We start from the raw sequence: 17,814 nt of genomic DNA, 5'->3' as shown, positions 1-17,814 counted from the left end.
GTTCTCTAAAGCTGTGCCTCTGGACTTCCGTCAGGAGCTGTGGTTTCAGCATGATGGTGTACCACTCACTTCTCACGTGCGGTTCGGAGACATCTCGACAGGTGAATGCGAAAGATGGGGAGGCCGAGGTGGTCCAACCATCTGGCCGGCGCGATCGCTGGAATCAATTCATGTGGATTACTTCTTGTGTGGTCATATGGAAAGTTTAATTTACGGGACTCCTGTAGAGATAGTGGAAGATTGAGCACGAGTTCTGGGCGCTACACCGAAACTGAAGATACACCATGTAGTGGACTGTTAAGGCAGCCAGTCCACAGTGAAGTAGCCGAAAGGGCACGCGTCAACCCACGCCGTCTGGCGTTAAGTCTGGAACAGGATTCGTAATGAATGTGATAAAGAAAAGAACGTAGCTACTAGAACACTTAACTTTTATATTGTCCTTTGGTATACAGCATTCTGGATGATACAAGTGAGACTCTATCTTGAGGTACATGCAACGTTACAAAAGGGTTAATGGCGCCTTGCTAGGTCGTAGCCATTAACTTAGCTGAAGGCTATTCTAACTGTCTCTCGGCAAATGAGAGAAAGTCTTCGTCAGTGTAGTCGCTAGCAACGTCGTCGTACAACTGGGGCGAGTGCTAGTCAGTCTCTCGAGACCTGCCGTGTGGTGGCGCTCGGTCTGCGATCACTGCCAGTGGCGACACGCGGGTCCGACATGTACTAATGGACCGCGGCCGATTTAAGCTACCACCTAGCAAGTGTGGTGTCTGGCGGTGACACCACATACCATGTGGGCTGGAGAGTGTGTAACAGAACATACTTCATAGGTACAAGGAATGTAATAACGTTGGTGGTCGGCACATCGAGTTGCTGCCATAATAATCGGTGGTGTTCTGTAAATAAAATATGCTGGGTTCTTTTTCGTTTCGGAATAATGTAAACACGTAATGTTTAAGTGGTATTACAAGAGAATGTGCTTACATGACAAATGGATATTTCGCTATGTTTCCTTTCGAATTATTAAGTAATAATTTTACGGCATAGCACCTATTTCTATTTCTCATGCAGCAGTGGAAGAGTTAAATGTCAGAACTGAATCAGTCTTAGAACGTAAACGGTACGTTTCCGGACATGGGTTCATACTCAAAACATTATGTACTCACTCCCATCTACAATTTCTAAAAGTCTGTGACTGGAATTTCGCAACACCCTGTATCACATTAATAAATTTGCTGTTTTCATTGGTGAGCCACAACAGACATTTACGTCAACATTTGATTGTTGTTTCAAATTACTTCAATGAATTCTGTGTGACCTTCCACCAAAGAGTTGCCAAAATCTGGTACCGAGACACATATCGTTGTGAAATGCCATAGATCACCAGTAGCCAAGGATGATCGCCTATCTGCTGGCGGCTATATTGGCAATGGCGTCACTGATACTCAGACCAATTGCTTTTACGATATTTTCAAACGTGCTGTCCAGCATTCTGAAAAATGTATGTATCCTGCATCAGCACAATATAAAGTTTCGAAAGCACTTCACTTACATCCACGACGCCCAGTTCCTCCTTTCCTTGTGGAAAGCAAAAACAAGAGAAAAGCACTCCTTTCCACTAGCCCGCTTTAGTCCATTTGGCGGCCGTAGTGTGGCCCTTATGACACTTCAGTTCCAGGAAATACATTACCCCAATCTTTGCCAGGTAACAGTGGCCGGAAATGTTGCAAAACATGTGGCTGTAATTAATCGGGCCGTCAATATCATCTGTCAACGTTGCTGGTTATATTATCGAAAATATGCAATACGTATGTCCCGTGTAAACCTTAACAAAAGTTATACACGTTTTATGCTCGCGTATTATGACCGTTCTGGAGACACTGTCAGGATCATCATGGCTCCCGCGAACCCTGACTGTGTGGCACTAGGCTCTCTCTGTTCGGCCAAGAGATAAAGTAGACAGTAGGACCCCGGCGTCTGTACTGATACAGAAGGCATGTGACGCAGTTCCGCACTGGCCCCTAACGAACAAAATACGAGCGGACGTAATGTAAGACCTGCTTGTGACGGCGCTGAATAATTCCTAACAGTTAAAACAATCCTTCTCAAGAGAGGAAAATGATCAAGCGAATAACGAGTTTCGGGCATATCACAAGCAACTCTTCGTAATATATTAAAGCGCATTGGGTATGGGCATCAGCCTGTTGCTCGACGTCTTCGAAGCAGAAAAATCTTAATAACTGGCAACCAAAAATGGTTCAAATGGCTCTGAGCACTATGGGACTTAACTTCTGAGGTCATCAGTCCCCTAGAACATAGAACTACTTAAACCTAACTAACTACGGCCTGTGTGGCAGAGTGCTTCTAGGCGCTTCAGTCTGGAACCGCGCGACTGCTACGGTCGCAGGTTCGAATCCTGCCTCGGGCATGGATGTGTGTGATGTCCTTAGGTTAGTTAGGTTTAAGTAGTTCTAAGTCTAGGGGACTGATGACCTCAGGTGTTAAGTCCCATAGTGCTCAGAGCCATTTGAACCATTTGAACCTAATTAACCCAAGGGCACCGCACACATCCATGCCCGAGGCAGGATTCGAACCTGCGACCGCAGCGGTCTCGTGGTTCCAGACTGTAGCGCCTAGAACCGCACGGCCACTCCGGCCGGCGGCAACCAATGCTGTAGAATCGCAATAAAGCTCTGCTTCAGGACTGCTTGTGCCGCACTTATAGTCATTTGTTATTGGACACTTTCTTTGAGTTGTCAAGGCTGTACGCCTGGTTGGTTAGGAAGGAATTGAAGTTTGTGATATCTGAAGATGGGTGTAATCCCGAAACGCCTAACATGTTCTAATAAAAGAGTCAACTGAACATCTGGTGACTTTATTGCGATTGTACAGCATTAGTTGCCAATTATTAACATAAAAATGATCTCAGGCCTCAGACGGGATTTTATGTCCTGTATATCAGGAAGATCTTTATCTCAAGTACCTCTCCTTTAGTGAAGTCAAAGGAGGAAGAGAGGCTCCAAAGATGGTGACGATGAACAAAGTGATTGGTTGCCCCCAGAAAACAGTCTATCATGGCCAACAATAAAATCACTTAATCGTCTTCGCATGGAAGTTGGCTGAAGAAAAATTGTCATTTTAAAATGGAGACTTTTCAACCATCAAGATTGTGCTGCCCGTGTAGTATTGAATAGACGATGATCTGTTTCCTTCGCTGCGTTGTTTACACCATCGCCTCAGACATCGTGACGCAAGGGGATATTGCTTCAGGAAGCCCAAAATCGGTGCACCTTGCTGAGGCACTACACATCATTTAAATACAGAGTATTTCGTATGACCGGGCTCTACCTGCCTCTTTCCCTGTTCGTATATACTTCCCTCTTACTCCTAATTTTGCTCCTCTTTTACTGCGCCGACAAGGTGCTATGGAGAGTCATCCAGTATAGTTATGCAACTTCGTCCAAAAATCACTATTGTACACTACTGGCCATTAAAATTGCTACGCCAAGAAGAAATGCAGATGATAAACGGGTATTCATTGGACAAATATATTAGAACTGACAGGTGATTACATTTTCACGCAATTTGGGTGCATAGATCCTAAGAATTCAGTACCCAGAACAACCACCTCTGGCCGTGATAACTGCCTTGATACGCCTGGGCATTGAGTCACACAGAGGTCGGATGGCGTGTACAGGTACAGCTGCCCATGCAGCTTCAACACGATACCACAGTTCATCAAGAGTTGTCACTGGCGTATTGTGACGAGACAATTGCTCGGACACCATTGACCAGGCGTTTTCAATTGATGACACGCTAAGAACAAGAATTAGAGCATAATGTCGGTAGCTCCATGACGCAGTTCGCCTATGACGCTATTCTACACAGCCAAATCACTAAGCTAGGAAATTGTAGCGAAGTGCAGGAAAACCTCCGAACGATCGACACTTGCTGCAGGGATTGCAGTTAATTCTAAACATAAACAAAGGTGTCATGTAGCGATGAAAGAGGCGCAAAGACCGTTTTTTTTATTACAAGGTTGCAAACAATCACTGGTAACGCCCACAGTAATAAAATAACAAAGTAATCGTACGGTTCAAATGGCTCTGAGCACTATGGGACTCAACATCTGAGGGCATCAGTCCCATAGAACCTAGAACTAATTAAACCTAACTAACCTAAGGACATCACACACATCCATGCCCGAGGCAGGATTCGAACCTGCGACCGTAGCAGTCGCGCGGTTCCAGACTGAAGCGCCTAGAACCACTCGGCCACTGCGGCCGGCAGTAATCGTACGGGGCGAGCATTAAACGTAACGTAGGAAAAGCAGACGCCCGACTGGAATCCATTGGAGGAATCTCCAGCAAGTGTAGTCAACCCACGAAAGAGACCTTATTCGACGATAAGTAGTTCGAATGGAGATGGAAGAAATTGTGATTGCCATTATTTAGCCAGTTAGGGAAATGAGAGAGGTTACGGCGCACCATTGTGCCACAGCATACGCCAACATCTTAAGTAAATAACAAACCAGCTCATGAAACTGGAATTTGCTGCAGTCAAGATGTCCCATAAAATCTTCAATGGCAAAATATATTCAGACAGATAAGTCACTCTAAGCAGCCGCTTACGGCGTCAGAAATTCCGTGTGTTCACCACAAGCATCTGATTGCAATAAACTTTATTGTTAAAAGTTATTTGCTCACTGGTGCTCTCCTCCAGTAACTTGGCGAACAAATAGGAGCCGAAACTTGGATAGTTCCTTAGGTACGACGACGACACATCCAGAAGATTTTTGTTGAAAAGGACTCCTACTACGAGGGCCTACGTTTTTATATGAAAGGGTCGGAGGAAAACAATAGAAAACAGTCTGTAACAACACGTTCCCTAGAAAGGGATACGGTATTTCCGTCAGTTCTCGAAGCACGGTATAGAATGTGAGACACAGTAACCTCAGTAGCACAGTCAAAATTTCGTACCACACAAGCACTCGTACCTTATGAACACAGAGAATCTACAGGTGAATCGAAAATTAAAGCAAAGCAGTGGTGAAGCAGCTTCACTCTGATCTTCCCACATGGTCAATGATAATAGCTCGATTTCTTCTCATAACGGACTGTGGTGAATTCAACCTGTTTGAGTATGTAGAGGATGTAGAGCAGGTTGACGTCTTAAGGATTTGGTTGTCCTCGGTGATGTTCTGCAGTTTGTCTTCTTGTAGTCTAGTACTTACAGCTTATCAGTTGTGCATAGCTGCAGGCAATGTGCGAGGTAAATCACTACACTCACATACCTAGCGCATGCTCGTGCTTGGTTGGTAGACTATGCACTCTTCTGGTAGAAGACGTTTGCAGTCTGGCAGTCCCTCACGAAGGTGACGTGTTTCGCTCATTCGCGGAGTACAGAAAGTGGAGGGCAGAGTTCCCAAGAATCTGCAGGCGACTAATTTGCAACTCCGTCGCATTGCCCCACAAAACCGTCTCATATACGAAGATCAGACCAACGAACGTCGTATAGACGATGAGCAAAATAAATCTGGCACAGAAAATATTTAATGCACCTTAAGACATACAACCCAGCTTACATCATCTGCACCTGCGGCAGAAGTACGTTTGACTGGCTATCTTAATCCTGTGCCGGATTTATTTTGTCCTGTCGACGTGATTATCTAGTGTCTAGCAGGTACAGCACTAGATTCCGGCCTTAAAGGTCCTGGATTTAATCTAGGACAGGGATGGGAAATTCTACTCGTTCCACTTCTTCTAGGGTGGTCCCAGGACCTTTCAGCCTGCTGTCAAATGAGTACCACGGATATTTCCGTGGGGTAAAAAGCCACCAGGGCATTGGACTCACCATCCGCCACCTCCCTGTGCCACAGCGAAGAAAGGCTGTACACTCTATACAGTCAGGTCAACAGCATTATACACTGGTATGTGCCTCAGATTTAGACTTACTTCATTTTGGCCACTGTGTAGATTTAGTATCCAGATGAGGTGGAAGCACAGTCCGAGAGTTCAGGAAGGGGTGTACAACCTTCCTTTCGTAGATTTTCCTGGCGTTGATGATACTTCTCTAGGGTCTGCAGCCAGAGTGTGCAATCATTTGAACGCTGAAGGTTGCATACTCTGACTGCAGGCCCAAGAAGAATGTCAGCGTGCATTCTTCCTTCGTCCGCTCCGAAGAGGTTCTCAATATGCAGCATGCAAGTGAAGGGGCGATCGATGATAATGCGCTGGTACATGACTGTGCTGCTCCAGGGCACAGTAACGCGTGAATGGTAGGCAGTGGTTATGCTGTAGACATTGGTCAACGAGCAACCATAACAACTTGCGTTTTTTCCCCATTGAACGTAAAGGCTATTTGACAGCCAAGTTCGTCTAGTCGTCGATGGTTTCTTGCAAACGATGCTGCAGATGGACACCGCTCGTAGTGCGAGTGCAGAGCGTGTATTGTCGGGGTGTGGGGGCAGCTCGACCGCCGATAGAAGTGGCGCAGTGGTTAGCACACCGGTTTCGCATCCGGCCATCATGATTTAGGTTTTCCGAGATTTCCCCAGATCGCTTCAGGCCAGTCCCGGGATGGTTCCTTTGAAAGGGCATGTCCGACTTCCTTCCCCATCCTTCTCTAATCCGATGGAACCGACGACCTCGCTGTTTGGTCTCCTCTCCCAAATCAATCAACCAGATGGACTGGGCTGTCCGTGTGTCCACTGTGTGCAGTACTTACAGCAGCGGTCCTCCGACGGACACCTGCGGAACAGCGCCACGGATACGGCGTTCTGAAGACTACTCTCCCCATTCACATGGAAGCTGCACCCACACCCAGAGAGGATAGTAGAAGGGATAATCCATCAAGGTTACATGCCTTATCCCATGTAATAACACACGTTTGCAAAAAAAAAAAAAAAAAAAAAAATTGTAAAATGTCAGCTGCATGAGACCTTTTTACTGAATTATATGTTTTATAATGTGCTGATTTCAGAAGTGATGTCCATTTTTTCTATCACATAAAGTTTTTCTGCAAATTCAAACACAAAAAATTGGTAAAAGCACTCGTTTATTCAAAATGATCAAACATAATACTTTTTACAACCAATGAAACATTATTTTGAGGCATATAGTAACAATATTATACGTATTCATGTTTTTTTTGAAACCTTTCCTTCTTTTCCCTGATATTTCGCCGAATCCTTTTGCTATGTCCATCTTTAGTTTCCCGCTTAAGCATCCAACAATAGTCAGCAAGCATAGTGACATCCCATCTTCCTTGGTATCGTCTCTCGATATCACGGACCTCCTGGTGAAACCGCTCCCCCTGTTCTTCACTGTAAGCTACCAGGTTTTCAGGAAAACTGTCTATGTGGGAGTGTAGAAAATGGACCTTCAAGCTCATCTTGCAGCCTTGAGCTTCGTATGCTGCTAGCATCCGCTGAACAATGGTTTTGTAGTCAGGATCCTTAGTATTTCCAAAAAAAACTTTCGCAGTACATCCTTGAACGATGCCCAAGCTTCTTTTTCCTTCTCATTCATTCTTTCCACAAAGAGGGTGTCGGTTAAAAGTTTTCTTATGTCTGGGGCAGTGAAAACTCCCTCTTTCAACCTTGCTTCTGACAGCTTCGAGAATTTTGTACATAGATATTTAAAACAGTCCCCATCTTTTTGCAGCGGTTTTACAAATTGTTTCATCAACTCCAGTTTGTTATGGAGAGGCGGCAACAAAACCTTTTCTGGTGGCACCAAAGTATTAATGATAACATTTTTCTCTCCAGGTTTTATAGTTTCTCGGGGTGGTCAATGAATTTTAGTCCAGTGCTGATCTCTGGCTCTACTATCCCACAAGCATAAGGAGCGTGGGTATTTAGTATAGCCTGCCTGCTGAGCCAAAAGCATCGTATTTTGAAGTACCCACAAACCATCCATTACCGAGCGGGGTGGCGCAGTGGTTAAACACTGGACTCGCATTCGGGAGGACGACGGTTCAATCCCGCGTCCGGCCATCCTGATTTAGGTTTTCCGTGATTTCCCTAAATCACTCCAGGCAAATGCCGGGATGGTTCCTCTGAAAGGGCACGGCCGACTTCCTTCCCAATCCTTCCCTAATCCGATGAGACCGATGACCACGCTGTCTGGTCTCCTTCCCCAAACCAACCAACCAACCAAACCATCCATTGATGCTCCTGATATTTGATTTTTTCCAGGATAATGGCCAAATCGTTATAGTTTCCGTTCATATGCACAGAATGTCCCATCGGAAGCGATGCAAATTCATTTCCATTGTGCAATAATACTACTTTAAGACTAATTTTGGATGAATCAATGAACAGGCGCCATTCAGATGAGTCATACCGCCTATCAAAGCAGTGCATGAGTCCTTCTACGTCATTGCAAAAAACTAAACTTCCTTCTTCTGAGAAAAACAGGGTAAATTCTTTTTCTCGATGTCTGTACCATGAAAATGAGGTGCCAGATGATAAAAGGTTTTTATTTTTTAATCTACAACCTAACAGTTTTGCTGCATCTTTTGAAAGACCCAAATCTCTTACTAGATCATTGAGTTCACTCTGAGAAAATAGTTGAGGCCTTTCATCTTCGTCTGAAGAAAAATCTGAGCTTGATTCACCCTGAGGAGGTAATGTCATTTGACTTGTCGCAACATGATAAGACTGAACAATAAGATTGTTTGGATTTGCTTCTGCCGCCCAGGAGTTCACGGTAAAAGCTGAAAGTGGTAACAAAGAATAGTTAATATTGCAATTTTTTTAAATGTAAGTTTATTTTATCAATTACAATTGATATAATTTTAATAATTATTAAATTAAAAAAACACATAGGTGTATTACTAATGAACATAAATACGGCAATATACTTAAAAACCTATGTGATTTTTTGAATATTTTTCCTGGTTTTGGGAGGTCAAAATCTATAAGAAAATGTTTAAAAATTCTATACAGTTTTTTAGTCGCAGACCTGTGTTATTACTTTTTCCACTGAATGAATGGATTAATCGCTTAGGAGTACTCGGTCCAACGTCTGATTCCGTTTTTGCCTTCTGTTGTGTTTGTTATATTTATATTATTTAAGCAAAGCAAGAAATATAGCTTCATGAGACGCTATGAATCTGGTAATCCGCTAAACTATATTTTACAGTTAAAAAAAAAAACTTGAGTAACATGAAGTTGCTCTGGACTTGCAGTGGAGGCCACAGACTCGCATTCGAAAAGAGCTGGCTTAAAATTCATGCCTCCTTTCTTCCGCTGTTTCACTGAACCAATCAAGGCGAATGCCACGATCGTTCTATTCAAAGAGACATCCTCTGTTTTCTTCCGCAGTTTCGACCGAGCCAATATTGAGCTCCATTTTACGTCACCTCGTCGTCAACGGGAGTTAATCTCCTTGCCTTACATCTTCTTCTTCTTCTTCTTCTTCTTCTTGTTAAAGAAGTACGACGCCGCTACTGCACGCTTAACTTCCGAGCGTCTGAGCCCAAATGAAAGAGAAGTTGGCGGAATTCCTGCCGGCAAGCTAACGAAAATAATCACATCTGTAACGACCAGCTCCACACTCGTTCTGTGCCTACTGCCTCGAGCAGCGGAACCGGTTTCGCCAGTCAACTGAGATTTAGTAGAGAATTTCGACTATATCGAACCGACTCTTTCTGTTTGTGCTTCGTGCAGAAGGCAGTTATAAAAGGGAGTGTGACAGGATTGTACATTACATCCGATGTTACTCAGCGTATATACTTAAAAAGCGGTAATGTAAGAAGAAACTTAGAAGAGAATAAATGTTTAAGGAGTACACCTGAATGGAAAGGTCATTATTTTGCAAAGACATTATAAGACGAACATCAACAAAAGTAAAACAAGAGTAGTGCAACTTCGCTGAATCATATCAGGCGATGCTAAAGTTGTGACTAAAAGTAGCTAGACAAGTTTTTTCCGTTTTGGGCAGAAAAGTAACTGAGGATGGCCGAAGTGATAGGGTATTAACGCACATTGTCAAATGCAGAGTTCTTGAAAACTGGAGTCGTTAACAGCGAATATTATTAACTGTTATTAAATTTTGTGAAAGTATTCGTCTGGAGTAGCTTCTTATACGGAAGTAAAACGTGGATGATAACAGTTCAGAAAATACGAAAAAAGAGACACTTTCCAAACGTGGGACTACAGAAAAATGTTTTAGATTAGAAACCACTGAATCGAACTGTAGAGAAAAGAAATTTATGACATAATTTCAGTAAAAGAAGTAATCGGCTGATTAGAGACGTCTTGAGTCATCAAGGCAACATTACATGTAGGTGTAAAAGGCAAAATTTGCAGGTGGTGACTCACACTTGACTACAGTAAGCAGGTTCAAACAAATGTAGGTAGCAGCCTTCGGGCTGAAAACCCCAAAAACAACAACAACAAAGAACAAAATATCTTTCAGTCTGAGGCAATCGACCAGATGACAGATCGATGACAAACACTCGATTATGATTGAAAAACGAGTGATGAATTCAACTGAACTCTATGAAAAATGAACGTTTCCTGTACACCAACATACAGGGTGTTTCAAAAATGACCGGTATATTTGAAACGGCAATAAAAACTAAACGAGCAGCGATAGAAATACACCGTTTGTTGAAGTATGCTTGGGACAACGGTACATTTTCAGGCAGACAAACTTTCGAAATTACAGTAGTTACAATTTTCAACAACAGATGGCGCTGCGGTCTGGGAAACTCTATAGTACGATATTTTCCACATATCCACCACGCGTAGCAATAATATGGCGTAGTCTCTGAATGAAATTACCCGAAACCTTTGACAACGTGTCTGGCGGAATGGCTTCACATGCAGATGAGATGTACTGCTTCAGCTGTTCAATTGTTTCTGGATTCTGGCGGTACACCTGGTCTTTCAAGTGTCCCCACAGAAAGAAGTCACAGGGGTTCATGTCTGGCGAATAGGGAGGCCAATCCACGCCGCCTCCTGTATGTTTCGGATAGCCCAAAGCAATCACACGATCATCGAAATATTCATTCAGGAAATTAAAGACGTCGGCCGTGCGATGTGGCCGGGCACCATCTTGCATAAACCACGAGGTGTTCGCAGTGTCGTCTAAGGCAGTTTGTACCGCCACAAATTCACGAAGAATGTCCAGATAGCGTGATGCAGTAATCGTTTCGGATCTGAAAAATGGGCCAATGATTCCTTTGGAAGACATGGTGGCCCAGACCAGTACTTTTTGAGGATGCAGGGACGATGGGACTGCAACATGGGGCTTTTCGGTTCCCCATATGCGCCAGTTCTGTTTATTGACGAAGCCGTCCAGGTAAAAATAAGCTTCGTCAGTAAACCAAATGCTGCCCACATGCATATCGCCGTCATCAATCCTGTGCACTATATCGTTAGCGAATGTCTCTCGTGCAGCAATGGTAGCGGCGCTGAGGGGTTGCCGCGTTTGAATTTTGTATGGATAGAGGTGTAAACTCTGGCGCATGAGACTATACGTGGACGTTGGCGTCATTTGGACCGCAGCTGCAACACGGCGAACGGAAACCCGAGGCCGCTGTTGGATCACCTGCTGCACTAGCTGCGCGTTGCCCTCTGTGGTTGCCGTACGCGGTCGCCCTACCTTTCCAGCACGTTCATCCGTCACGTTCCCAGTCCGTTGAAATTTTTCAAACAGATCCTTTATTGTATCGCTTTTCGGTCCTTTGGTTACATTAAACCTCCGTTGAAAACTTCGTCTTGTTGCAACAACACCGTGTTCTAGGCGGTGGAATTCCACCACCAGAAAAATCCTCTGTTCTAAGGAATAAACCATGTTGTCTACAGCACACTTGCACGTTGTGAACAGCACACGCTTACAGCAGAAAGACGACGTACAGAATGGCGCACCCACAGACTGCGTTGTCTTCTATATCATTCACATCACTTGCAGCGCCATCTGTTGTTGAAAATTGTAACTACTGTAAATTCGAAAGTTTGTCCGCCTGAAAATGTACTGTTGTCCCAAGCATATTGCAACAAACGGTGTATTTCTATCGCTGCTCGTTTAGTTTTTATTGCCGTTTCAAATATACCGGTCATTTTTGAAACACCCTGTACATACTGCGCAAGGCGTCATACAGTACATGAGGAAGGATATGTTGTCGGTCCGTAGGTTGGTTGGATGGTTTGGGGGATCAAAGGGACCAGACTGCTACGGTCATCGGTCCCTTTTTCCAAAGACAAAGAACACCCACAGAGAATAAAAACGAGGAACAGAATAGAACACAGACGAAACAGAACAAGAGAAACTCAGACAAAGACAAGACAAAACGAACTAAAACCACACAGAGTGTGACGGTGGTTGGCCGACCATAGAAATAAAAAAGGAAAAGTCAACCACTGAGAAACATTTTAAAAAATCAGTTTAAAATCATAGGCCAAAGGCCAGAATCAACACAAAACAAGAAAATAAAACAGAAACACTCAGATTAAATGATAAAATCCCACTGCCCGAATAAAACGTAAAACTAAGTCAGCCATAGTGGAGTCGTCTGTTAAAAGGGCAGGGAGCGTATCAGGCAGCGCAAATGTCTGCCTGACCACAGCTAAAAGTGGGCAGGCCATCAAAATGTGGGCCACTGTCAAAGCAGCCCCACATCGACATAGAGGAGGGTCCTCCCGGCGCAGTAAATAACTGTGTGTCAGCCGGGAGTGGCCAATGCGGAGCCGGCAAAGAACTACTGAGTCCCTGCGAGTGGCTCGCAGGGATGACCGCCACACAGCCGTCGTCTCCTTGACATCACGGAGTTTATTGCGCGTTGTCAGTTCGCGCCATTCATCGTCCCATAGCGCCAAGATTTTGCGGCGGAAGACTGCCCGCAAATCAGTCTCTGGGAGGCCAACGTCCAGAGATGGCTTACTGGTGGCCTCTTTTGCCAGGCGGTCAACATGTTCGTTACCCGGGATACCGATATGACCGGGGGTCCACACAAAGACCACAGAGCGGCCGCTACGGGCAAGACTATGCAGAGACTCTTGGATAGCCATCACCAGACGAGAACGAGAGAAACACTGGTCGAGAGCTCGTAAACCGCTCAGGGAATCGCTACAGATAACGAAGGACTCACCTGAGCAGGAGCGGATATGCTCTAGGGCACGAAAGATGGCGACCAGCTCAGCAGTGTAAACGCTGCAGCCATCCGGCAAGGAACGTTGTTCGGAATGGTCCCCTAGAGTTAGCGCATAACCGACTCGACCAGCAACCATCGAGCCGTCGGTGTAAACAATGCCAGAGCCCTGATACGTGGCCAGGATGGAATGAAAGCGGCGGCGGAAGGCCTCTGGAGGGACTGAGTCCTTCGGGCACTGTGCCAAGTCGAGCCGCAGGCAAGGGCGACGAACACACCATGGGGGTGTATGCAAAGTAGCCCAGAAAGGAGGTGGAACAGTGAAAACCCGAAGCCCAGAGAGAAGCTCTTTGACGCGGACCGCTATTGTACAACCAGACCGGGGCCGACGTTCTGGCAGACGGACGACCGATCGCGGGAACAGGAGACGATAGTTAGGATGCCCGGGCGAGCTTAGAACATGGGCAGTATAAGCGGCCAGCAAACGTTGGCGTCGGAACCGCAGTGGAGGTACACCTGCCTCCACTAGTACGCTGTCCACAGGGCTGGTGCGGAAAGCACCAGTGGCAAGGCGTATCCCGCTGTGGAGAACTGGGTCCAGCACCCGTAACGCAGATGGGGATGCTGAGCCATAAGCCAGGCTCCCATAATCCAGGCGGGACTGGATGAGCGCCTGGTAGAGCCGTAACAGGGTAGAGCGGTCGGCGCCCCAGCGGGTGTGGCTCAAACAGCGCAGAGCATTGAGATGCCGCCAACATGCCTGTTTGAGCTGCCGGATATGAGGCAGCCAAGTCAACCGGGCATCGAAAACCACCCCCAAAAACCTGTGGGTCTCCACCACAGCAAGCAGTTCGTCGGCAAGATAAAGCTGCGGTTCAGGATGGACTGTTCGGCGCCGGCAGAAATGCATAACGCGGGTCTTGGCTGCCGAAAACTGAAACCCATGCGCTACAGCCCAAGACTGCGCCTTGCGGATAGCGCCCTGTAGCTGACGTTCAACCGCTGCAATGCCAGTAGAGCTGTAATAAAGGCAGAAGTCGTCAGCATACAGGGAAGCGGAGACAGAATTTCCCACGGCCGCAGCAAGCCCGTTAATGGCTATTAAAACCAGGCAGACACTTAAAACAGAACCCTGTGGCACACCGTTCTCCTGGACGTGGGAGGAACTATACGAGGCCGCGACTTGCACGCGGAAGGTACGACACGACAGAAAATTGCGGATAAAAATCGGCAGAGGACCCCGAAGACCCCATCCATGAAGCGTAGAAAGGATGTGATGACGCCATGTCGTATCGTACGCCTTCCGCATGTCGAAAAAGACAGCGACCAGGTGCTGACGGCGGGCAAAGGCAGTACGGATGGCCGACTCCAGGCTCACCAGATTGTCGGTGGCGGAGCGGCCTTTACGGAACCCACCCTGAGACGGAGCAAGAAGGCCCCGAGACTCCAGTACCCAATTCAGGCGCCGGCTCACCATCCGTTCAAGCAACTTGCAAAGAACGTTGGTGAGGCTAATGGGACGGTAGCTGTCCACCTCCAGAGGGTTCTTTCCAGGTTTCAAAACGGGGATGACAACGCCTTCCCGCCATTGCGACGGAAACTCCCCCTCGACCCAAAGACGGTTGTAAAGATCGAGAAGGCGCCGCTGGCAGTCCACTGAAAGGTGTTTCAGCATCTGACAGTGGATGCCATCTGGCCCAGGAGCGGTATCAGGGCAAGCAGCTAGGGCACTGCGAAATTCCCACTCACTAAATGGAGCATTGTAAGATTCTAGGTGATTGGTGCGAAACGAAAGGCTCTGACGTTCCATCCGCTGTTTAATGGAGCGGAAGGCCTGGGGGTAATTCGCAGAGGCGGAACTCATAGCAAAATGCTCTGCTAAGCGATTTGCAATGACGTCGGAGTCAGTACAAACTGCTCCATTCAGTGAGAGCGCAGGGACGCTGGCAGGGGTCCGATGGCCGTAGACGCGTCGAATCTTGGCCCAGACCTGCGATGGAGTGACATGGAGGCCAATGGTGGATACATACCGCTCCCAGCACTCCTTCTTGCCTTGGCGGATAAGGAGGCGGGCCCGCGCACGCAGCCGTTTGAAGGCGATAAGGTGGTCGATGGAGGGATGTCGCTTGTGACGCTGGAGCGCCCGCCGGCGATCTTTAATCGCTTCAGCGATCTCAGGCGACCACCAAGGCACAGTCCGCCGCCGAGGGGACCCACAGGAACGGGGAATGGCTGATTCGGCGGCAGTAAGGATGCCGGTGGTGACCGATTGAACCACCGCATCAATGTCATCAGTAGAGAGAGGCTCAAAAGCGGCAGTGGAGGAGAACAAGTCCCAGTCAGCCTTATTCATAGCCCATCTGCTAGGGCGCCCAGAAGAGTGGCGCTGTGGTAGTGACAAAAAGATCGGAAAGTGGTCACTACCACACAGGTCGTCATGCACACTCCATTGGACAGACGGTAAGAGGCTATGGCTACAGATTGAAAGGTCAATGGCGGAGTAGGTGCCATGCGCCACACTAAAGTGTGTGAAGGCACCATCATTTAACAGCGAGAGATCGAGCTGCGACAAGAAACCCTCAACGATGGCGCCTCGACCTGTTGCCACTGACCCACCCCACAGAGGGTTATGGGCGTTGAAGTCGCCCAAGAGCAAGAAAGGTGGCGGCAATTGGGCGACCAGTGCAGCCAGGACATGCTGCGAGACATCACCATCCGGTGGAATGTAAACACTGCAGACGGTAACAGCCTGTGGCGTCCACACGCGTACAGCGACAGCCTCTAAGGGCGTCTGGAGAGGGACAGACTCGCTGTGCAGAGTGTGAAGGACATATATGTAGACGCCACCAGACACCCTTTCATAAGCTGCTCGGTTCTTATAATAACCCCGATAGCCACGGAGGGCGGGGGTTCGCATTGCAGGAAACCAAGTTTCCTGGAGAGCAATGCAGAAGAAAGGGTGAAGGCTGATAAGTTGGCGGAGCTCAGCGAGATGGTGGAAGAAACCGCTGCAGTTCCACTGGAGGATGGTAGTAGCCATTGCGGAGAAAGGCGTGACGGGACTGGGAAGGCAGATTACGCCGCTGGGTCACCTGCCACATCCGATGGAGCACCCGTGCAAGTGCTACCCATTGCGTCTGAGGGATCGGCGAGATCGAGGTCCTCAGCGGACGCAAGGATCTCCACCTCATCCTCAGATGCAGAGCTTTTATGTAGCGGTGGAGTAGGTGCCACCGCAGGTGTCTTGGACTTACGGGTCTTCAGAGTCGTTTTCTCTCGCTGTTCCTTTGGTTGCCGTTGGTGAGAGGGCTTATTGGAGTCAGTCTCTGGGACCGAAGTGGAACGCGAAGCCCGTCGACCAGCGACCTGTGGCTGCTTCAGCCACTGGCTGGTGTCTGCTGTGCCGCTGGTAGGAACCTGGGAAGGGAGTGACCCAAGGGATCCCTTCCGAGCGAGAGAAGCCGAAGAAGACTTACGCTTCTCCGGCTGAGAAGGGGGGACTGGCGTCCCCGATGGTTTAGTGGGTGCTGCTCCCGAGGTAGATGGTGTGGGAGCAACAGCAAGAGAAGGGGCCCCCATTGTCAAGGGGGCAGGTGAGGTCCTCTGGTTCCGAGAGCTGACTGTATATCTTGCAGCTGAAGGAGCTGGAGCAGGAGTGACAGTGGAGGCATAAGATGACATCATGCGCACGGGATGTAGCCGTTCAAATTTCCGCTTGGCCTCAGTGTAAGTCAGTCGGTCCAGGGTCTTATATTCCATGATTTTGCGTTCTTTCTGTAAGACACTACAGTCCGGCGAGCAAGGGGAATGAGGCTCTCCACAGTTCACACAGACGGGAGGCGGAGCACATGGAGTATCGGGATGAGATGGGCGTCCACAAACTCGACATGTGAGGCTAGAAGTACAGCGAGAGGACATGTGACCGAACTTCCAGCACTTAAAGCACCGCATCGGGGGAGGGATATAGGGCTTGACGTCACATCGGTAGACCATCACCTTGACCTTTTCCGGTAACGTATCACCCTCGAAGGCCAAGATGAAGGCACCGGTAGCAACCTGATTGTCCCTCGGACCCCGATGAACGCGCCGGACGAAATGGACACCTCGGCGCTCCAAGTTGGCACGCAGCTCGTCATCGGACTGTAAAAGGAGATCCCTGTGGAAGATAATGCCCTGGACCATGTTCAGACTTTTATGGGGCGTGATAGTGACGGAGACATCCCCCAGCTTAGTACAAGCGAGCAAGGCCCGCGACTGGGCGGAGGATGCCGTTTTTATCAACACCGATCCTGACCGCATCTTTGACAAGCCCTCCACCTCCCCAAACTTGTCCTCTAAATGCTCAACAAAGAACTGAGGCTTCACGGATATAAAAGATTCCCCATCAGCTCTGGTACAGACAAGATATCTGGGCGAATACGTTTCACTTTCATTCAACGCCTTTCGTTCCTCCCATGGTGTGTCCAGGGATGGGAACGATTTGGGGTCATAAACATGACCCTTAAAATGAGCCCTCGAACGCTTAGAGACTGCTGACGGCTGGCCGCCAGCGAGAGATGATGTACCACGCTTCATTGCGGGTCATCCGCCCTGATGCCACCTACTCCGACCAAGGGCCCTCCCCACGGGCGCCACCCAGCCGCAGCAATAGCCACCTGGCAGGACGGCCATTGCCGGGAGTCCTGATGCCCCAAGGAGATGGGCATCTACTCCTTG

The sequence above is a fragment of the Schistocerca nitens genome, chromosome 9 (assembly GCF_023898315.1).
Source record: "Schistocerca nitens isolate TAMUIC-IGC-003100 chromosome 9, iqSchNite1.1, whole genome shotgun sequence".
Lineage (NCBI taxonomy): Eukaryota > Metazoa > Arthropoda > Insecta > Orthoptera > Acrididae > Schistocerca > Schistocerca nitens.
Note: the sequence above shows the minus strand (reverse complement) of the source record.